Genomic DNA, 24,053 nt, shown 5'->3' with positions numbered 1-24,053 from the left:
ATTTCAAGTGGAAAGGAACAGTCCTTTATTGCATCTGCTGTTGGCATTTAGGGCACCCTGATCGCTAACAATTCCTGAGCTCTAACGCTCGGCATCCTGCAGGCTGCTGGCTGGGCAAAACCAAGGGCAGCAACAGACTGAGAAGAAAGGGTCTGGGGGAAAGCAAAGCCTGGGTTTAGAGTTAGTTGGAAATTTTCATTACAAATAATCAGAAAATGATCATTTTTCAAAACCTTCAAGTGTCACAGAAATGCCTGGGTTTCAACCACCTGCTAGTGAAACATAAGTGGGCTCCACCAGCAAACCTTTCCCAGCTCTGCCTGCCCACAACGTGTCCCACCTGCCTCTCTATGTGCCACCTCACCTCAGGTGTCCCAGTCTGGTGCACTAGACTTTCTAGAAACCAGGGGTTTCGACAAACTGCTCTGGAGTTGACTTCTGAATAGTGCTGGTGCCCTTGAGCAACACTACTAAGGACATGAGGCTGAGATGGACCTTAAACCAAGCACAACTCTCCCTCCACCCAAGCTCACCCCTACTGACAGCCCATCTCAGCCACTTCTTGACACCACCACCATTAACCCAGCTGGTGGCATGCCACATAGCCTCAAGCAGCATGGGAGAGGGGAGGAACTGCAGACGCCTTTTTGATGGTCTGAAAAGTCCAGAATAATTTGCCATTTCTTGTGACTGGGACAGATTAGAGGGGCACAGGAGCAAGGGGTTCCTAAGGCCAGTTTACGTCTGGGGTTACAAAGACATTGGACGAGCAGCTGGAACAGCCATTGCACGTGTGGAGAGATGAATAGGGATTCATACAGCTCTGGGGCCTACAGGAAAGGATTTCTCCAAATTCTCCTGCTCCATCTCGGTTAAGAGATGAAGCCCACAGCACCCCTCGGTGTTCCCGTGCTCCCGCTCCCCTGCCCTGCATCCACCAGTGTTTCTCCATGGGGTCACCCATCCCAAGCCTAAAACAGGTCTCTTCCCTCTCACGTGCCTGTGCAATACCCTAGCCTTGTCACTTTGGGCTCCAAGATCCTTCTGCACGACGGAAGCACAGCAAAGTGCAATTATGTGGGAATCCTCCATTAGTTTCTGCTCCACTTGGCTCCTTTCTCCATGAGCAAACGTGAGGCAGGGGCTGACCTACACCCTCTTTGCAGGATCTGGCTCCAATCTCCCATCTCAGGCTAGAAATTTCCTGCCTTGGTCGGTTACTGGTGTTCTGGGGCCTTTATCTCCCCATTCTGGGCACAAGAAGGGCCATATAAATTGTATCTCTTCTCCACCAGCTGGTAAAGGCTGCTTAGGTAAAATGTATAAATATCAGAGTCAACCGCCCTGTCCCTCCTTGGCTCAACTTCTGGAAAATGCAGGACACTGAAGGAAGGCAATTAGCAAAGAAGATAGTCAGGAAAACATTTTAGAAAGGCTGAATAGAATAATTTAAAGGCACTATTATTAATGATGGCAATTACAGTACTAGAAAGCTCAGTGGTTTTTCATACAGAACTGAGAAAGGAAGAGGGATCAAACCAAGCAACCTCTACGAGAATGCAAGAGAAGCAGTAACAAGCTGTGGAAACCAAACAAGATCAGTCTCAGAACAACCAAGCCAAATCCTCTGCTTGAGTAAACCAGCGCAGGTCTCCTGGAGTTCAGGGGCTGCGGGAGAACCAAAGCTACCTCCCTCTGACCAGGGCAGAGGATATTAAAGCTGAGCTTTCCAAAGAGCTTTCGGGAAGTCAGCTCAAAGTCACTGCAATTAAATGAGCCAAGGAATTCCCCCGAGGCTGTGCAAGAGTCTCTGCTCTGTTCTGCTGAGCCACTCTCCCGAGAGTCACCAAAACAAGTGTCACCCACCCATCACACCCCTACGTGCGTTTGCACTTTCCTACGTGCCATCAGGCCGTCAGCTTGGGACGTTTCCGGAGGATCGTGCAAAGGCCATCAACCTCACCAGTCATTAATTCTCAGGAAGCACCCACCGCCTCATTGGTAATTACTTAAATAAACTTCCCTTTCATGGGGTCTGAGCCAAGGCCCTTCTTTCTGACACGTCCCAGTAAAGTTTTATTTAAGGTAAGATAACACGAGGGTTACGCGCACGAGCTGGGCTGCACCTGACTAAACACTGAGCCCATCGGCGATGGCCGGATGGCTCGAGCAGGATTTCACCGCCTCGCTCTCCTCTCCTCCGCGGCCAGCGCAGTCCCTTCCAGCTCACAGCGAAACAGCCCGTGTATGATTTCCCCTTATATATGCGGCGTATATCCTTCATGCAAATCTGTCTCATAAATCACTGCATCCCAGGTGCACCACGGAGTAATTTGCTAGGAAAATACTGTTCCAACCGAAGGACCCAGCACACCACAGTGGTCTTTATGAGGGGTAATATCCAGGATAGGGGTGATCTGGAAACCTGCCAGCCTCCGAAAATGATTCATCCTGCCTGACCTTAAATCTTGGATCCTGAGTATTGCAGATGGAGCCGCCTTCGCAGGCAGGAAGCATCAGTCACGGCCGCGTTCATATCCCCTCCCTGCCCGTAGCTGCAGGGCCCCAGGGGCACGTGAGAACCCCCAGCTCGAGAACCTGGGGACTGGGTTACGAACTACCCCAAAATAAGCAAAACGAGGGTCTCCAGAAACACCAACCCGAAGCGTCAGTTAGCACTCTGCAGAGCGCCAACCCTCGCGTTTTGCTTTCTGCGACTGCCACTAAAAGCTGCAGCCCATCTTTATCTCACCTGCATGGTTTGAGAAAGATCTTATTGGTCTCAGTAATTAACACTTCCATCAGCTGAGATCCTGATCCCAAAACTCCAAGAATTTCTTAATTTTAAGACTTCTGGTCTGTCAAGTAATCTTTTTACCTCTGATACAGAATCCTACCCAGACATCTCAGTTTGCCACAGTTAATCCAACAATAACCCAAGCATCTCCAGTTCTCACGTGTTTCCACAGTATGTAGTATACTCCCGAACAACTTATTCTTATTTACAGATGTCAGGAATACGCTTTGCTCACCAGACCTCTGACCCGCTTCCACGTAGACCCGTGAGATACTGCAGAGCTGCTGGCGAGCAGAGGACTCCTTTTTCAGGGAGGGCAGCATTAAGTTACCAAGGTAAAGATCCATTTGAGTCAAAAGTTTAATAGTTTTGCTGTGGTGAGAGAAAATCTCAGGATATCAAAGAGTCAAGGGAGGAATACTGTACTCAGCTGAGAAAACGGAGCAGCAGACATAAAAGCCTTTCTACAGCTCTGACAAAGAAACTATAAACTCAAGCTTCTGCAGAGCTTAGCTTAAACCAACAGGATAGAAAAAGGAGACAAAATATGGAATTAAGATATTTTCCCTCTATTAACTACAGTAACGAGGTGACATATATGGCGTAAGAAATCTTAATGTTCATAAGAAAAAATAAACTAGAAAGACACTCAGGTCGGGGATTTTCAATAACATCCTAGAAATGGCCATTTCAGACCATTTAGACCACGTCACAGGTCCCCAAGTCTTTATCCGCGTTCATCACAGCCGATACTAGCTGTCAGCCAACAGCGGCGGACGTCAGGAGCCCAGAGTAGCTCTCAGGGGGTCTCTGGCCCCACCGTGCTGGAGCTCAGTGCTGCCCGCAGGTATTTACAACCCTGAGGGCAGAGAGGTGGTTGAACAGGGTCAGGAGCAGGGACAAACAGCAACACGGGACTGCTCAAACACAAGCACCTACCAGCTGCTTTACTGGCATCCTGCAGACACCTGAAGGCTGGTGACACACGTCTCCTCCCAAGCAGCTCGCGGTCGGCACGTGCTGCCACACAAGAGGATTCCTATTCCTCGGCGTGTTTGTTACTGCACCTCTCAATACCGTGGGCCAGCCGATGTCCACCAGACACTGTCGTCAGTGCTAGCGTTCCCCAGAGAGGTCTGGTGCACTCCTAGGTTCTCTGTTAGGTCCAGACAGACACACGAATGTCTAGCCCAGAGGTAGTCCAGGAGGGAGCAGGCTTGTCCAAACACACGCTGGGGCTCCCTGCCACTCACCAAAATGCTTTGACCCTCGCCCTCCTGGAATGAAACCAACCCCTCAAAACTACCAGTGTGAGGAACAGAAAATTGCAAATGACTTAAAGCGGGATGGAAAACTCTGAGTTTGACGATCACAAGCTGAGGCCGCTAATCTTCTTGTCATGGGAGTGGACTCAGCCGGCAGAAGGGAATTCCTGCCTTTGACTGGACTAATTAAAGGCATCAAACTCTGCACCCGTTAGGGCTTGATGTGCCTTAATCCGATGTGACATTTGACATACGCGAGGAACGCAGACGCACACATACGGTTCTCATTGCTTAAAGGGGTTTGGCATCCGCAGGGGTGTACCAGCTGCAGCGCGCTTCCTCCGCTCGCCCCGCTGGGGTGAGCTGTGTGGGGTGGCAAAGGGGGGATAATTACTCATCCCACCTCAGAGCCACTAACAGCCCTGGGTGGCTAAAGACGCTGCAGAAGGTCCCGTTTAGGGAAGAGGAGTGTGGTCTGACCCAACGCTGAAAGGTCATTTGAGAAGGTGGGGATGGGACTGGGATTCCAAGCTTTCCTCAAGTGAAATGGAAGCGGAAGGTGCTGAACGAGCAGTGCCCGTTTCTCTTCCGTGTAGATACAGGAGCAACCAGTTGCTGTGCCTTGGGAGTGCAGAATATTTCCAAGCACGCTGGTATGCAAGATTGTAAAGATCTCAAATTAGAGAAGATTTAAGATGCAAGATGAACAAACTGGGTATTTGGGTAGAGTGACATGAATCACGGATATTGCTTGTGTCCCTCACCTCCTGTCCAGGACTGGCCTCTTGACATCAAGGGATACGTTGCCGCACTCAACCCCGCTCAGCAGAATCCTGAACCAGCCCTGCGAGGAAAACTTGCTTGACACTGATGGGAAGGAGACAAACCTCCTCATACTTCAAAGCCAAAAGCCCCCTTCTCCGCAAGCACCGCAGCGCAGGCAGCAGTGCAGCCTGGCCGGCGAGGCGCAGGGCTGTCCTTGCAGCCCTCTCCCCAGAGCAGCCAAGCACTCCCACCGCAGCGCCGGGAGCGGCACGGGAGGGCGGTCAGTGCAGATGAGTTGGGATGCCTGTGCCATGGGTGCACCTCGCTCTGAAGACCTGGGTTGAGATGCAGGCCCTGAAAAACAATAAAGCTTTCTCAATGGCACTGCAAGAAATCAACTTTCCTCTTCAATTATTGGTTTTTCTTTAAAAGATTAGAGTCCCATACCACTATTACTTGTACTGTCAACTACAAGTGTTGGTCTGCTAGGTTGTATGGCAGCAGGCGGTCCCAAGTTCATTTCCAGTTAATGATCCATAAGAGGGACTGCAGCATTTCACCTAGGAAGATTGCTTGGAAGCAACTGATAGACTGCTTAGGCTAGGGTAGAAGCAAAGCACTGAAATACCATCATGAGGTATAAATCAGGCAAAGTCAGCGATGCTCTGTAAGGAACAGTAACGTTTGGAGAGCACTAGTACCCATAGCTGGTCAGTAAAAGCTCCTTCAGAGTAAAATAAAAAAACCCAGTAATTTCAGTACAACTGAAATGCAGAACATGTTCAAATTCATATTTAATAAAGCAATTATTGTTTATTATTGAAGTACCAATTGATTATTAAAAACACATTTATTGAGGCTGGACCACAAGGTAACAGATATGTACCTCTGGCATAGTTGCGAAACCTCAGTAAATAGCGATTATTAGAAACAGATTTATTGAGGCCTAACGATACCATAAGATGCGTATCAGTTACAGAGCTCTTAAAACCCGATCAGTATGTTCTTAAGCCATTTTTACTGAGGGTTTATAGCTCAGCAGTAAGGCTACATGTCTTCATTTAGGGTTGTTAAGCCACATGGAATATCATCTTAATGCTCATTTGATATTTAATTAAGGTAGTGTTTGCGGGAAAAAGACTACACCAACCAATGAGAACCAGGAAAAACACACAATCATTTTCCTGCTTCCAAAAACACAGATCAGAGCTTCTTTTTTACCTGTTGTCAAATCTTTTCCTTAATCTTCGAGCATCTCTTTTGGTGGAGCATGTGGACCAGGAGTGATCTGAGGATACGACCGTGCGACACGCAGAGTCGCATCCATCCCGGTGCCCGACGACACGAGCAGAGCGCGTCCTCCTGCCCTCACCCACGCAGCTCAAACCTTCGCCAGGCTTTGACCACCTTGCGCTCAACAAGCCCTCGTGCACCCTGAGGGCCTTCGCTGAGTCTCCGTGCCGGTGCTGCTGCTGTAAATTGGCAGTAACCAAAACCACAGTTAACACTAAAATCGGGCAGAGACCAAATACCGCCCGGCAGCACGGCGAGACCAGCGCTGGCCACAGCCCACGAGCGCACCAGGCAGAGGGTACCCCAGAGGTGCAGTCCTCGTGTATTCGCGGAGAACAAATCCTCCCGTTGCTCCCTTCTAAAATGCTTAGAGACTTGCCCGGTAAAGCCACCCTCCATCCCAGCCTTCCCCCACGGCACCTGCTTCTGCCGCAGATCGGCCACCTTCACCCCCCACACACACGGGGTTCCAGACTACGGCACGGCCCCTGGAGACTCCCCAGTGCCGACCGAGCCTTTCCCACGTCTTGGGATGAATACAGGAGACCGCATCCCCAGAGACGCAGCCAGCGAAACAAAGAGGCAGTATGGAAACTACAGCCGGAGTGAAGGCAGCGATTCTGCCCAGATCACGCAGAACGGCTGGGGCAAAGCCCCGGGGAGAAGAGAGGTCTGCTCCTTTTCTTTCGCCGTGCCTTAAGACCTCCCGGCCTCCCCGCCGGAGGAGGAGGGGAGAAAGGAGCCCAGATTACTAAAGAACTCCCCTAGCTCCAGTCTCCTCTGTTCAAATTTATATATTCCACTACAGGTGACATCATGATTGCTGGAGTCTGACAGGTGATGCTGTAAAATGCATGAAACCATAAAAATTTCAACAGCAGCAAGCTCCATTGCCGCTACATCTGACAGCACTTAGCTGCCCAGCTAACACAAATATTATAAAAGCACTCGGGAAAGAAATCCAACCTGCCTGACCTCAGTTTTGGACTAATAAACAGTACAGCACGACCAGATTTCACCCGCATATAATAAACAGACAGCTTTTAGAGAAACCAAAGCAGGGTGGTGGTAGGCATAAAGGACTAAGGAAAGGGATGAGTTAAAAGTGGGCAAAGTCATTGCCGAACGCAGAGGGCTCGGCTCCCAGCCCGCCCTGCTTCCTGTCGCTCTGTCTCCCTACAGGAGGAGATCTGTCTCAGGAACTGCACGGCTATAGCTGCAGAACGATGCTCGCTGGTGTCACACAGCCACACCATGGGTGGGGAACCGCCTAAACCGCGTCAGAGCACCTGAGCTTCATTTCTGCCCTCCCTACAGGAAAGAGTGAGGAATCTTGTCTCCAGAAGTTGGACAGTAAGTGGATCCAAGAGAATTATTGCCCTTTCTTTCCTCACCCTCAGCACTAAATTTTAACAGCCCAAGGCTCTGCTATTTCTTTCTGCTGTGAGGTGCCTCTGGTCTCCCCGGTGCCGTGGAAAGCCCTCTGCTTGCTCGGTGCCGTGGAAAGCTCTCTCTGAAGGAGGCGAAGGAGGACGCCCACGCGGGCAGGAGCCTCCCAGAAGGCCCGAGGTGAGTCAGGCCGATGCGGGCTGATGGCTCCAGCCAGGGCAGGGCTTTTCAAACCAGACGTGCTGAAATGGATCTTCGGCTTCTCCAAGGGGAACTGGTTTCCATGGGCTATTTTTGGATTAGTTAGGTAGAAGGATGGGCAGAAGGAGCTTGTCATCTTCCAACGGGCCACCCCAAAAGCCTTCTGAGCAGAGGTGAACCAAGGCTGGTGGTTCTCAGTCACCTCTCAGAGACCCTCTGGATAACCCCCAGGGTCCAATTTCCAACCCACCCTGCACCCATGCACCGGCCACCAGCCACCACCCCCCCGATGTAGCTCAGCCCGGGGACCGTCCCAGCATCCAGGGCCACCGGAGTCCATTCCCAGTACACAAACAGGCACCCAACCCATTTGGCATCTGTGCCAAAAAATGCACCTGGAATCTGCTTTGCTGCTAGATCGCAGTGACAGTCTATTGAGACAGGCAAGCAACAGACGTTACTATAAATACACATATAGCTCCGTTAAATCCCCCTTTATTCAAATGATTGGAGAGCTGTCTCTGAGCTTGCTCGCTCCCATGGATGCGCATACGAGAGGGGGAGTGAGCGGAGCAGCAGGCACCAGTGGGGCTGCCCTGCGCTGGGACGTGTTACCAGGCAAAACAAACATCATCATCAAAACCACATTATTATCCACACAGCTACAGTAATCGGCGATGATGGTCAACCTTCTAAGTATGGCTTTTGATATTAAAGATAGACATATTTAAATGTCATATTTTCAACCCAAGGTAAAACATTACTGCAAAATTCTATACAGTATTTTTAATCACAGGTTTCACCAAGCACTCCCTTTTCTATTGAACTAACTAGGGATAGATCCAGCAGATTTTTCAAACAATCTTTAATTACTGGAAAAATATGCATAATGAAAAAAATGAAAAGTGCATTCACTGGACTGAGTTTAAATCTTTTTCACATAAGCGGTTCCCTATTTTGCAGTCAGATTTATCAGAATTGATAGCAACTGATAGAAACGTGATGGCTACAGGCTGTGATGGGACAGCAATCCCCCCGGTGAAGAACATCAGCTCTTACCATACCGGGGAACAGGACAAATTGCTACCAGGTAGGACTTCACCTTTCCTGCTCCACTTCTTCTAAGTCTCCAGTTCACCAGCCAGGTCCAGCTACAAAAACCCCAAATCACGTATTTTTACAAATACAAGCAGATATTGAGATGATTTATACGTGGTCTCTGCAATCACCTTCATGCTGAGCCAGAAAGATATTTAGGCACCTAATTTCAGCTAAAATTAAGCGTATGCCCTGATGCCTGTGGGAAGTTTCCTGCCTAATCCCTCCCTGGATCCCATCCCACACCTCCCTGCTGCTTCTCCACTGCAAATGCAAAATGGTAACGGGACTTCCCAGAGTCACATCACTTCCAACTCGGGTTGCACAAGGGCTCAGCCACTCCAATTAAAACAAAGCCATTACCAGGAAATAAGCTTTCCCCGACCAGCACAGGAGAGCAGCTCTGGATTAAGTGCTCCCGTCCAGCCTCAAGGGAGCGGGAACAGCCATCCTGGGCTCCCTACGGACAGCACGGAGCTGCGGGACTCCCAGTTAATTCATATCAAGCCAGGAGATGGCACTCCACAACACGCAGAATAACGCCTGGACTTTACATGCCCCCAAACCCTCTCTTTTGTGCCTGGCAAGCAATTCCTTCCACCATCAGCATCTACGTGGGTCATCGGCTGAAGCGCGGTTGTACCAGGCCCCCAAGGAGGTGACATCCAGCAGCGAAAAGGGGACGCGGCCACCAGCCGCTGGCAGGCAGCTGTATGGCAGCGCTGCCCTACACCTGCAGCCGTCCTAAGGCACCACCTGGCTCCCAGCAGCTCTGGTTTGCAACCTCAGGGTCTCTTTAATGCAATCTGCCTCTTTTTTATGGAATAGGCAAAAAAAGTAATAATAACTGATCATAAAAAATCAAAATAGTTTACCTTTCAGGAGGCAACTGAGTGCAGGCTATTACAGGGTAATTTGGTACATCATAAAGGTTCCTATTAGAACAGAAAATAGGGCTGCTTGCACGAGCTGCCAATTGGAAATAAAATAGTAGTGGGGTCATGATCATTAGCACCGCTTTTTCTGTTCGGTTTGCTTTCCATCGGGGTGGGAAGAGGAGGGAGATTGAGATGCAGGTGAAAGCAGATGAGACAGGTCTGGTAGCCAGGAGAGACACGCAGAAGGAGGCTCTCCATGGTTATGAAGGGTCTCTTCATAAATATAAAACCTACGGCGTTCCCAGCGGAGAGCCCCCCAGAGTGATGGTGGATGCAGGAGGAGTCCCAGGACCAGGTGGGGTGTCCAGCCTCCTGAGGTACACACCACCACAACAGCAGCAGAAGCAAGAGCAGCTCAGAAAAGTGGCAGCTCATTTGTGCTACTCGGAAATACAGTGTATGTTTAAAAAAAAATAAAAAATACTGAAGTTGAGATAAAAGCAGGCCGGAACGAGAGCAAGCTGGGCTGTTACTGCGACCGGCCACTGCTGTAAATAAAGGCCCCACAGTGCTGGCGTTCACATGCATTTCCCAGCACATCTCCCTTTGCTGTTGGCAATCTTTGACATTGATCCTGTGCCTCTTACGCTTCTCCAGTTACTAGGAATACTGAAGTGCCGGCAAAGCATCCAGCAAAACCCAGTCTCCTGCCAGTTGCATTACAATTGCCAGGAACAACTTCCCTGGGCTTGTCTGTGCACGGCACACCAAAACACAGCCCCGCATCGGTGACGTGACGTGACCGAGACCACAAGGAAAGCAGTGGCAGGAACGATGCCCGAGCTCTTGAGACCGCACTCCTGAAGCTATCGTCCCAGTCCGTAGGGACGGTGGCACAGGAGGAAGGCTGAAGCGTTTTGCTTCAGAAAAGCAGCAACAGAGCTGAAAGCAGAATAGATGATGCTTTTATTTCTGTGAAGGAGGAAAAAAGCCTCTTCCCTCCATTAGGAGTTTCGTTACGCAGATGCTCACACTAACGACGTGCTTCCCTGGGTGACTGCTGGGTGAGATGGAGGGAACAGTTCACCTCCACGCTGCAGCACAGCAATGGATCCCTGTCACGTAAACCAGACACCATAAAAGAAACTCATCTGTGGAGGTCAGAAGGCATCAACTTAGAGTTTGGGGCACAGAGGCCATGAAGGGCTGTGGAGCCCAGGTCACGGACCAAGAGTAAGGAATAACGATGCGGTCTGCCTGTTAATATTCATTCCATGGTTCCCATAAAAGCCCTCATGCCCTCTCAAGAGCTCTGCCCTATTGCATTATTCCTCGCAATTTATTAAGACAAATTGTTCCTGCACCACAGTTGGAAAGTAACCGAAACCAGCAGCGCTGTCTCCATCTCGTGGGGGAACTGAAACCCAGCCAACACTGTGTCACTGCTCGCTACGCTGATCTGCGGTTTCGCTACCTCCCCACTTCTTCCCTTGGCTTCTGGGTGGTTTGTGTCTCAGTCGCTTGCGACGTCCAATTTCCTCCTGCCCTGGCGTTGCAATCATCCCTGCAATCATCCCACACCTTCCTGCTCCTCTGCTGCGGGGACAGCCACCCGCGGCAGGACAAGACCGTGGGCACGGGGAAGCCACCCAAAGCTGCACATGGGAAACCTCTTCTGCCAGCAACAGCAGCATCCGCACACGGAGCCCTACTACAGCCGTACTCACGGCGCTCTGCCAGCCCTGAAAACCCCCAACAGACCTCACACAACCTTTGCACGTCTTCGGCGAGGAGCACGCTCAGTGCTTTTACAGCAGGGAGAGGGCACGTGTGCAGGGGAAGCAGCACGGCTCCTGGTGCTCGTGGAGCTGCCGGCTGACTTGGCTTTTGTTTGCCTTCACCTCTCAATAGAAAATAAGTGAAAGTTGGGTTTCAAGGCATAACGTCTCTCCCACAGGCATCGCCTCCTCCTTTCCCTGGCGTTCTGCTAGCTGGCACCTTGCAGGGCCAGCCCCACGCTTGCTCAGACACGGGAAACACAAGCCGAGCTCACACCCAGGCGCACACTTGGTGTCTCCAGCAAGCAAAGCACCGTGACAATAAGTGAGTTGCACGGTGAGATTTTTGGCAGCTTCCTGGCAGAATAATGCAGAGATTCATTGACGAGGACTTCTGCTGCCCCACAGCTATGCTGCTCCCACCAAGACGTGCAAAAATCCACCCCATGCCAACAGTCCACATGGCCCGAAGGCTGAAAAGCCCCAGGTTCCCTCACATCTGCTCTCCCTTGCCTTTGCAGACCCCATCAGATGATCACAAGTGCAATGTACTGGGAAGCGTTACACAAAGCCGCAGCCGAAGGGCTTGGCCGCGCGCGCTCCTCCTGCACACGCACACGGCTCTGCAAGCCGAAAGCGGATCCATGCCCCAAACGCCAGCTGGACGTGACGCTCGGATGGGCCGATCTGTTGATACTGAAGCCAGAAAGGTCAGCAGAGAGGTTGAGCACTGAGGTGAGTGTTTGATTAAAGTGGGTTGGTGAGGGTTTTTCAGCGATCTGTTGGGGATGGAAGTGAAAGCTTTATGGAGTGCTGGCGGGTGCTCCTGACAGCGCTGGAGACGACACAGATTTGGCACAGGCTGCAGCAGCGTTCTTCCCTCGCCATCGGATTTCCAAGCTCCAAAGGCCTTTGGGTGACTGATGAAACTTTGCTACACAACGGTTTTGGTTTTATGTTCCGTTATATCACAACGAGCCTTGACTCATGTTCCACGCATGGGGCTGTTCGCATTTATTCTTAACATTTTCCTAAAAGATCTTCCTACCCATCAACTCACCCCCACCCTCACAGATTTGATAGCCCATAACAGAGTTATTAGGCAACAGCAGGTACTGCATGATGCAACTTTCAGTCATAGTCATCTTTTATGACCAGGACTCATTCCTTAAGCCTTTTCTTTTCCTTCTATCTTGCTTCGATTTTGGCTTTTCTTATTAATTAAATGGCAAGTTTCAATAGCCTAAGATTGAATTATAAGGCTTGTTTAGAGCAAGCAGAATGATCGGAGCAAAGGGTGGAAGCTATATATGTAATATATATATATACTTAAGATACAGAACTTTGCTTCCAGACGTTTGGAACAAATTAAATAGAAGATCAAATTAACTAGTGATTGAATTAAGTGGAAAGCATCTCATTACCTAAAAGACGGAAACATGTGTCATTTTAAAACAGCTAAAAATAAAGCAAGAATGGGTCGAAATGAAAAGCAGGAACCTTGCAAATGTCAGCCAAATTTGGGCTCTGGTGAGCCCTCCAAATGTGAAGGCTGTAAATAAGGTGGGTTTTGCTGCATAGTGGGAACTGCTGGGAAACGATGGGCTTGGAAAACAGATGTTGCAAAAAGGAGCTGCCACACATCGCATTTCATACATTTGCAATCAAAGAAACGTGTGCAGGGTGAAAGAGAACTCACCCGTGGATCACAGCTCAGCAGGAAGGGTTCGGGATGCCCAGGACATCGTCTTCACCCACAGGCAGGCACCTTGGGCTTTGGATCTATCGCTCGGTTGAAAATCCAGAGTAACTCTGCTAATTCTGTCAACTGGATGAACCGTTCAGTGTCAGTCAACAACTTTAATTTGCTCTTGCTGCTCGCTGCCCAGGGAGTTATTCAATCAGATTGAATTTCAAGTATTTCACAAAGAGGACCAAACCTGGTGATACAAACGCGTCTTTTTAACCCAAGATTAAGACATCTTGTTGCTGTCTTTATTCAGCACCTTTATTCAAGGGTTCACTCTTCTGTTTTCCAGACACTTAATTTCCCTTGAAATAAATGTGAAAAGCAGAGAGCGCATTCAGATCTAGCCTTTTGTTTCACCATGAAAGAACCGAGATCGTTTCACATGTTTCTCCCCTCCTGTGATATCGATGCTCAATCTTCCTTCCTGCTCATCCAGACCTTACAAATTCCAGTCACTTCTCTTCCTGACACAACATTTCACTTAGCGATGCATCAGATGGAAATTGCACTGAGCTGCCACCGAGCGCAGGAAATCAGTTTTTCACTCCACCAAACGCCAGTCCCAAATCCAGGACGAGGAATAAGGCCTTAGCCCTTTCCTATCTAACGTCGTATTTTTTCCCTTTTGTTCCTTTTATATATCACATTTTGACAAATGCAAGTGGAACTTTTCCAAGATAAATAACGTTATCTTTACAGAACCCTACGGCACCCCATGGCAACTCATTATTTTTCAATTAAATTTACTGTTCATTGGCAGTTGCTCTGCTTTAATTTTCCGCCATTTGTTTACCGAAGAACGAAATGCATAACACAAAGCCCTATAAAAGTCAGCCTAAGTTAATTAAATGTGAAACTGGGAAACCCTAACTTTGCCTCCAGAGCAATTTTATCATGAGATCTCCTTAAAAATGTCACTTTTTGCAGGAATTTATTTAGACATATGCAACCACCATTAATTAAATGTGAGGTCCCTTCACAACTCTCTCCAAAAGACGCTTAGCAGTATTTTGTAACCACTGGTTGTAGAAACAAGAGTTCACAAGATTCACAAAGCCAGATGAAGAAAATATTTTTCAGTCAGACCAATATTTTTAGTCTCCTTGCAACATGTTTCTGAGTTATTTCGGCTGAATGCAGGATACCTAAGTACCAGTTTGGAAGCGATGCACCGTATTATTTTCCTTTGATTGTCAAGAAGACCTGATTTCATTCCTTGATAGGACCACGGGTTTGATCAATTGCAAAGCTGTCAGGTACGTAGGCTTTTATCAGCCACCTTACGTACTAACAAAAATACTCTGATAAGGGTCCGCCACTAGCAGCACACTGCACATCACATGGATCAAGAAACAACTGCACAATAGATGTCAAAAATTAATCAAGACACAAACCTCGGCTGATGATGTTCCTAGACAATGTCAGAAATAATTTTTAAACAACAGTATTCAATATTTGCATGCCCCTCTCCATCTGAGCCAGACAGCCCAGATAAATCACACCTATTTATCTGCACGGGTGACAGAGACCTTGATATCTTCTCAGATATGGATGTCTACACTGAAAATCATGGTAACTGTTTGGGTAAAGTCTGTCCTCACAGTCTCCAACTGGGTGTCTAACACAAACCCACCCCTAGACACCTCTGTCGACCATGGAAACACGGACCTTCGTCCAGTCCTAAGAGAGGGAAGCACCACTTGGAAGTACCAACAGCCTATAGGATTTCCTTAGGTAAGTTAGCAAATTTTAGATTGAAAGCTGGAGGCAACTTCTTCCTAAGCTAAAAGTAGAATTTGACATGTCAGAAATAGCTTTCCAGTGTTAAAAGATTCCCAGCTTGGAAATTGAAACTCCAGATTTATTTCTAAAATCATCAATCGTTCTGACGCGGAAAGGAAAAGAGCGATCTTTTTTGAGACACGCAAATTAGAAACAATACAAATAATTAACAGAGGACTATGGAGCTGGATAAAAGTCTCCATTTAGGTACCCCAAAGCTAATTAGAACAAAACTGAAGCCAAGGCGTCAATATTTTGTTGGAAAATGACTTCAAAAGGGAGATGTACTGATTACGCCTATAAAGGTTTGGCCCGGGTTCTTATTGCAGGAATTAGCATCCCAAACTCTGGCTCGACGGGAAGGAGGTTTGTAGAGCAATACGCAGAGGTCTGGCCACAGCATATCGCGTGCATCGGAGTGTGCGCTTCAGCTCTCGGCTACTGATCTCCTGGGAGGCAAAGAGTGGCGCCTGAGACGGCAGCACCTTGAGTCAGGTGCAAGTGAAAGGCAGTGTGACGGTGTTGAGGTGAGCTTTACATCTTGTGCAAGGCGAGAGAAGCATAGTGTCAGCAGCTAATAAGTTTATAATGGGGTTTCTTCCTCAAGCCAAATTCAGCCCAGATTTATAACTCCCCCATACCACTCTGAACTTTCCGACACTCCTCCTGAAACATTTCATTATTGCTCAATTACTGTCATGTTCTCTTAAGGACCTGGAGTGGGGAGAAGGTCTCCATTTGGAGACCAGATGCCATTTCCATAGATACTCACAAAACTGCGCTGTGCAATAAATAATCCATTCACCCTTCGGAAACAGGCTTTGAGGATATGATAAGGGTTTTTTTTTTAAAAAAGTGAAAACTGTGACATGTTCTATGTGCAATGGAAACTAAGCAGAAACTAAGACATTAAATTGGTAGTGGGGCACCTTTGGCTTGCAGTGGGGCCAGACTGTCTGTCTGACTTGGAGGTAATGAGAGCAGAAATCCTCCACAGCCTCAGCATAGCACCGCAAGACACCGGTTACACTGAAAGACACCAAATCTCAGGACTGTCAGCCCACCATCAGAAGAAGTGCCCAAAACAGGCCTATAGCAACAATTCGCAGCAGCTTGCTCCAGGCAGTCGTGGCGGACTGGCCCCAGGAACGATGCACCACGCAGGAGGTTAACGGTGAGAGCGTGAACCTGAGCCCACTCTCCAGGACACGCTTAACCATCTACTCACAGGCAGGCACTCAGCACCCACCTAAGCTGAGCTCTGGAAACTGAGGAACCAAGTATTTTCCAGACCTAAACGTGGGTTTGACCTTTTGTTCATGGGGTCTAGGTAGACTGGACTTAGGCATTACAGCCCGCTCCAGCGCTGGATGTCCTAAATTCAGGGCTCACAGATCCTGCTGGGCTTAAACCCCACCCTTGAGCCAGGTCTCCGTTTCAGGATTTGTGAATCAACTGACAGCTCTCATGCATTCACTGGACAGACGCTTCCACAGCACGTTATCATCCAAAACGTTCTTTCTGCTTTGATACTTGTAACAAGTCTCTGTTTGTACATATGGAAACCACATTATATATTCCAGATGGAAATTCATACTCTTTTTCAGAGAAGGAAACGAGAGCTATTTCATACTAGATGCATAATTTGTTGTGTGAATATGAAATACGTGACTGCCTCACATGTTATGTTGTGAGCTAATCATAAAAAACTATAATGAAAAAGGTCCCATCTGTCTCTAAATCCTATAATCCAACTGTTCTCAGCTAACTCCAGCTCTGCCAGTACCTGGTGTACATACAGCAAGGAGTTTTCTGTGCCAGGGAAATACTGAAAACCAGAAGAGCATAGACAAAAACTGCAGCTAAAGTTTCATCCGAGGCAATGAGAAAACGTCTTGGAGAGAATGGAGACCTTATGACACCTCTTCAGCTGGCTGAACTCATTCCCCAACTCTTCAAATTGTTCTTGACCTGCTTTTTTATCTGGGCTACCCTGTAATTATCTTCTTAACATAATTTCCCTGCAGTTCCCTGAAGAGCCTTAATGGGATCACTGGGAAAGATCCAGCTACACATTAGAAAGCGTGGGGGCAAAGTGCTGTCCCCAAAAGACGATGGGAATATTGCCACTCACATCGGCGAGGCTGCGGTTTCAACATGGAGCTTGCCGGCCGCAGAAGCAGCTCCGCCACGCTAAGTCAGTAGATCAACGGCAGTAGGTGGGTCTGACATGCTCTGTCTCTTCTGCTGTGGTCTCATTTATCTGCAACCAAATTCCTGAGCCTGACCTTGCAATTCTACTGCAGTATCATCAAAAGAGCTGCTCCCCTGGCATCTAGGGGACCATTTATGAAGAATTACTCCATAGTAAATAACAATATTTGTCTGTTCCTTTGTACTTACAGCTTTCAGTTTGTTACTGCAACTGCTTCAGCTTGCTTACCTCAAAAAATATGGAACAGCAGCAGGTGTTACCAAGTTCCCAGGACCATTAGGACATTTTCATCTGAAGGCACCAAAAAGAAGCCCCAGCTCTCAGCTGGCAGCTGACTGTAATGTTTCATGCTTTGAGTCTTCTGTATTAATAGTTTCACTTTGTCAGGTGGTCTTGGGTCTGGTTTGGACCTAGTGATGGGCAAGGGACATAAATGGGATGGCTACAGGCTCTCCTGTACTTAATGTACAGGTTGCCTGGAGTTAGGGGGTACCAGACCTTTTGACACACATAGTGGCTTCATCCTCTCCATTAACTACATCCCTTCTCCTGCTCTCCCATCGTCACCTTCTGCACCATCGGAGATGCTGTGCTACAGCCATAGCAGCACGGCTATGCTCAACCAGTCATGGAGGATTTGCATCCCCCTTGGCGCTGGATGGGGACAGCGGCAGAGTGAAGGAGATCCGTGACGCACGAAGGATGGTGGCCCTCCACAGCCACATCACTGGCTCTCCATGCCCAGGACCGTGGATTTCAGTGCCAGATGGTGCAGCTCATTTTAAAGGGCTCTCTTTTAATCTCAAAGAAACTAACTCCAAACAAGAGCCCTTTTATTGCTATGCCAGTTTCAAGCCATGCTGAAGTTCTTAAACATCTGGGCCCAGGCCATTGCCTTTTAAATTTAACCGGTCCATCAGCAATTGCATTCCAGTAGTATGAGTTGTGTCTGTCTCTCCCCAGGCCTGCACTCCATTTCCCCTTCAAAATAGGCCTTATTTACCATCACCCCCTTACGTCTCTTTTCCTATCTTTCACGTGAAGTCTGGCAGAACCGGTGTGGCAGAGGCTCTCTCCCCTGAGGGCTCCTCCTCAGACCGAGGAAACACACAGAGGGGATTAGCGGGGAATTTGTTAAATATAACTCCTAGGGGAACGTGGGAAGCAGATCTTGTTGTTTAGGCAGGCAAAACAAACATGACCAAAAAAAAAGGGAAAAAAAAAGAAAGCCATAGCTATCAAGCAATTCCCTGCAGCCCTGAACAAGTGAACTGGAATGGAAACTTCCCCCTTGATCCCAGGTTTGGAGACTGAGTGCAACAGTCGGCCACCGAAGAGAACATGATGCCACCAGAAGGTCTGCAGTGAGCTGCTTACCCCCTGCCATGCTGCAGGCTCCATGGCTACAGAGACCTGGAAGAGCTCCCCCAACCCACCAGAAACCAAATTACACATCAAAGGAGAAAACCACTCCTTCCTGATCTTAAAAGTGAACGGAAGCAGCCAGGGAACAATGAACTTATATAAATATGGTACAAATAAAGAGTGATCTGATCTCTTTTCAAATCCATTGGAGATACCAACAGATAAGGTATGCTTTTCAAGCCCTAGGAATTCTGCTGCTTTGTCACACAATGCCTTCCATAAATTTATCAGACTTCATCTTAAAACAATCCCCCAAACAAACCCAAAGGTACCTCTGCCCTTTTAATCACAGCAATTCACTAGAATTCCTACTGACAGGGATGTCCACAGTATTTCTCAGCTTCTTTCCAATTTCCATGCCTCCAAGCTGAGATCCAGATTGTCCCCACCAAACAGCAGGCACTTGCCTCAGCTCTTTCTTCATCCAGAGAGAGGAAAGGCAGCTACCAAAGCAGTGAGACCACCAAAATCCAGACCGTCCTCTGGTCATTCCTCTCTCTCTCCACTGCTGAGGGCGATGACGCTCTACCTTAGACGCGACAGTTAAGTCCCCAAGTTTAATGGGATGAATCTTTGCCATCCTACAAGTTTAACCCACTTACAGGATTACACAAAAGCAGTTGTCTGGATTAAGATAATTTTGCTGTCTTGAATCCATTTAACTGGGCAAAGCAGATCACTGCAACCTAGCCTCTTCTCCTTGGGGATTTATCACCCCATCACCCTTGTCCAACCTGTATTTCACCAGCACAGCACTTACACCATCCCTTTAGAGGGTCCCAAATTAACAGCTACTTCAAGGCATGATTCAAAGCCTACTGCAGTCAATTAAAGACTTAGGTACACTTCAACAGCTTTTTGATCTGATCCTTTAGGACCTTTTTTTGTAACAAACCACGTAAATGTTTTAATCAAGAGATTAGGCACTAATGAATTAAAAAAATTACCCTGTAAGTGTCTTGGCCAACCAGACCACATGGACATGTTTCTGACTGGATCTGTCTTCCGTCGTACCAGTGACTGACACCCCTGGATTGTGCTGTCTCTGTTGAGAGAAAGGCAAATTAGCAGTGATGTTAATTTACACCTCTGGCAGCTCCCAGAGATCTCTCCAAGCCCATTTGCCTCGTGCTTCCTGTGCCTCCTCACCTGGAAATCTCCCCACGTTGGGATGTGTCTGCTTACTGCTGACAGCAGAAATGGTGTAAGAAAATACCCAGAACACCACGTAACACAGAAAGGAAAGGGACAGGGGTGGTGGTGAGGGTGCATAGCTGGCCTCACGTGTCACGCACCTTTGGGAAACTGGTCAACTCTGGTCTTCAACTTGCTTTAGTGCAGATTTTCAGCTCCACAAGAGGACAGCTGCTGCCTTCTATGTGTTTTCCACATCTCACCCCAATTGCACCAGTGCTCAGCCAGAGCCATTAGATACCAACTAAGTGAAAGCAGCAACAGCAGCGTTTGCTCAGGCGGGCTTTACTTCTGGCTTCTCTTCTCCTGACTTGGCTGTAAATCCCTCCTGGATCTATTTTAACACGAGAGGCAGGGAGAAGGCAGAATCCCTCCACCTCATGGACTTGGATTAAAACAAAGCATCTCATTGACGAGCAGTTGTTTGCCTTGGGAGGCAGATGCTGACTTTTACAAACAGCAGACAACGTCCTGGGGATCTTGGGTGACTGCTGCAATGTTTTCTAGCTGGACGGTAAACAGCCAGGTAACCACTGACACCATCTTGACGGAGGGTTTGGGGTCCCTCCTCTTTTCCCTGGGGACCATAAGCTAAGGTCCTACTAGAGAAACAAATGATTTATCACAGCAGGGGTGCCTCATTAAGATTTATTACAAACCCTTGTAATAGCCCAGGAAAACTGCTTCCAGGAGTCATCCAATATACCAGAATTAACAAGACAGCCCCTCAGATGGAACCGCGCTATCCAAATCCCTTTACAGTGACCTGCAGCCCAGAAACGCTACGACAGCAGCTGCCCGACATTAACAGATATCTGCAACTTTTAACAAGAATCAGGCACAGAGCCTTTCCAAGCCCCAGCTATAAAACTGATGAACTGAGAGGAATATCACAAAGAGAAAGAGGAAAAACACAGCATCATACCATAGCTATTTGATTGTGATTTATGTCACATTCCACCTTGCCTTATCATAGCTAAGCCTTTCAGGAGAAAAACACTACACACACTGTATAGAAATGGCTTTCGGTCCTGGGAGTGCAGCTCTGCTGCCTCATACGACTGCAACGGGGGCTGCAGACAGTCCTGCCACCCAAAACCAACACTTGCTCCCACCAAGAAAGCGTGTATACAACTGTTGGATGCATTGATGGCACCTGCACAGCCGCACAGCACTGCTGCACTCCCGAAGTTTCACTACAGCCTTGAAGTGTGCGCAATATAAACCCTATTAACCATATAAACATCGTGTGCAGAGGACACCAAGGTGGGCAAGAGTGTTGATCTGCTTGAGGGTAGGAAGACTCTACAAAGAGATCCGGATAGGCTGGATCGATGGGGCGAGGCCAACTGTGTGAGGTTCAACAAGGCTCAGTGCTGGGTCCTGCACTTGGGTTCGTAACAACTCTAGGCAGCACTACAGGCTTGGGGAAGAGTGGCTGGAAAGCTGCCTGGCGGAAAAGGACCTGGGGGTGTTGGTAGACAGTTGGCTGAATATGAGCCAGCAGTGTGCCCAGGTAGCCAAGAAGGCCAACAGCATCCTGGCTTGTATCAGAACTAGTGCGGCCAGCAGGACGAGAGCAGTGATCGTCCCCCTGTACTCGCACTGCTGAGGCCGCACCTCGAGTTCTGTGTTAAGTTTTGGGCCCCTCAGTACAAGAACAACATTGAGGTGCTGGAGCGCATCCAAAGAAGGGCAACAAAGTGGTGAAGGGTCTGGAGTGCAAGTCTGATGAGGAGCGGCTGAGTTTAGCCTGGAGAGAAGGAGGCTGAGGGGAGACCTGAATGCTCTCTGCAGCTACCTGACAGGAGGTTGTAGCCAGGTGGGGTTGGTCTCTTCTCCCAAATAACAAGTGACAGGACAAGAGGAAACGGCCTCAAGCTATGCCAGGGGAGGTTTAGATCAGATGTCAGGAAAAAATTCTTTACTGAAAAGATTGTCAAGCCCTGGAACAGGTGGAGTCACCATCCCTGCACGTATTTCAAAGACGCATAGATATGGTGCTTAGGGGCACAGCTGGACTTGGCAGTGTTAGGTTAACAGTTAGACTGGATGATCTTAAAGGTCTTTTCCAACCTAAACAATTCTCTGATGATTCTATGGCATCAATTCCCTTGAGAGCATCGTTTCCGTGGCTGTGCTGAGGTCTTCATCAGTGGTCATAAGCAGACTTCAATGCACAGACAGCTGGGAGAAAGAGAAAGTGATACCTGGAGCAGATCATTTTGCCAGTTTTCAGAACCAGACTTTTCACTGTTTTGTTTCAAAGTGACTTTTTGTTTGCTTGTCTAAAAGCCATTCATGTTTTAAAGAAAAATGGTTGAACATACAAGTCAGAAATAACCCCAAAGTGAAGGAAAATACTGGGGTAAAATGAAGTAATTCAGTTGTCCCAACATTGTTTTGTTTTCCAGGACAGATTAAAAAAAAAAAAAAAAAAGGCAGCAACTTTTCTGTTTAGCATGATCAGTCTTTCTTTACTTTATGATTTCCGAGTTGGCCAGCCACACCACATATCTGTATTTCTCACGCCTACCCTCTAACATGTTGGAAAGAGGATGAATGTGTCTACTTACAGCATCAAACTGAAGTGCTCTGAATTGTCCTTGGGACAGGTAACCAGCTCTCCCCAGGTAAGGAGCGTAGACCCAGCCCTCCGCATTGCAATTAAAGTAACTGTAAAAAGGTGCAGAGCCCAGAGCAGCCACTGCCCTTCAATGGTGAAATAACTGGTTTTGTGGTGAGCTCAGTAACGCAAGGGAAAGCTGCCCAGTGTGTGAAAAGATCCAGGACATTATTTTTCAGTTTGTTTTTCCCATCACTGTGTAATGTTATCCAGCTCACACAGAGCTGAACTAGAGCATCCCTTCCAGAAGGATATCAGGCTGAAGGTGAAGCATCCAAGCTAGAATGAATTCCCCCCTTTCCTTGGTCAGCTGCTCTACTGAGTTATTGCCTTGTTGCGCCACAGTTGTCTTATTTCCAACTTACATCCACGGGATCTTCTAATATCTGCTACACATCAGAAATCTTCTCCTGGTGCAGGCACTACCTACCATGATTGCATTGCCTCCAAACTTTCTTTTCAGCAAGCCAAACGGACTGAACTCTTTAAGTCTCCCTCTCATTCCAGACCTTTGCTCACCCCATTACAGTTGAGGTATCCTCCAACACATATGCAAGAAGAGAACAAAAGCCATTATGCCATTTGTAGGGTCATAAACTTTCTGCTTTGCCAATGAACATTACCCAGTGAAATTGCCCCAGCTGCAAACACCGACCTACCAGAAACTGGGTGTGGTGGAAGGGAATCACAGGCTCTGGAGCTCCTCAAAAGCTTTCCTGAGCAGCCAGTTGTGAACATTTCCCGGTGCCAATTATCCATCAGCTCACAAATATCTGATGATCTCCACTCAGTTTGTGAACTTCAAAGTCTGTTCTTTGCCACGGTGCTGTGCAACGCCCGTGAGAGTTGTGTGTGCTGTTTGAGATGGTTTCACTCAAAATGGCACCTGTCCATAGGGAAGAAGACAATACTCCAAACAAATGGCTCATTCTTTCAGTACTTGCATGGAAGGGGTCCAAGGAACGGTTTTCATCAACAAAACTCTCTCTGGGTACCACTGACAGCCAGAGCTTCCAGTCAAGGCATGCTGAGGTGAAAGTCCAAGGAACACCATTCCTCCTTGGAGCCGATTCATCTGCTGTCAAATCGCCATCCAAAGAAAATACATTAAAATCAATGCCCTTAAAAATGACAGTCCCTGAAAAAACACACTCTGCAAACAGAGATGGTCAATCCAAAGCTGTTCAGGAGGCAACCTCCAGCTGCCAGGCTGCCTGTCACAATATTCACCCACAGTTTTTCCCCAGTGAAATATTGCTCACCTTGCTGGAGTCAGCGGGCTGCTGCTCGTTTGCTCAGGCAGCACTACAGAAGTGTGGAGCAGGCTGCGGCTCGCCGTATTTGTTCAGTCCGGAGAAAGGCAAATCTCTCCGTTGACTCACACAGTCACTCTGCAGAAAGCACATCCCGACGCAGAGGGGGCTCGACGTTTCCCTACGGGCTGTGCTGGTGGTCTCCCGATCCGTGCTTTGCTGTCTCAGCAGCAGCTGTAATTATGGAGGCCAAGGAAGCAGATAAACAAGGAGACGAATGATTTTGGGAGTGAATTTAAGGCTTGTGATAACAAAGAGAGAAAAGCACTGCAGCCAGGCAGGGT

The sequence above is a fragment of the Grus americana genome, chromosome 18, assembly GCF_028858705.1.
Source record: "Grus americana isolate bGruAme1 chromosome 18, bGruAme1.mat, whole genome shotgun sequence".
Taxonomy (NCBI): domain Eukaryota; kingdom Metazoa; phylum Chordata; class Aves; order Gruiformes; family Gruidae; genus Grus; species Grus americana.
Note: the sequence above shows the minus strand (reverse complement) of the source record.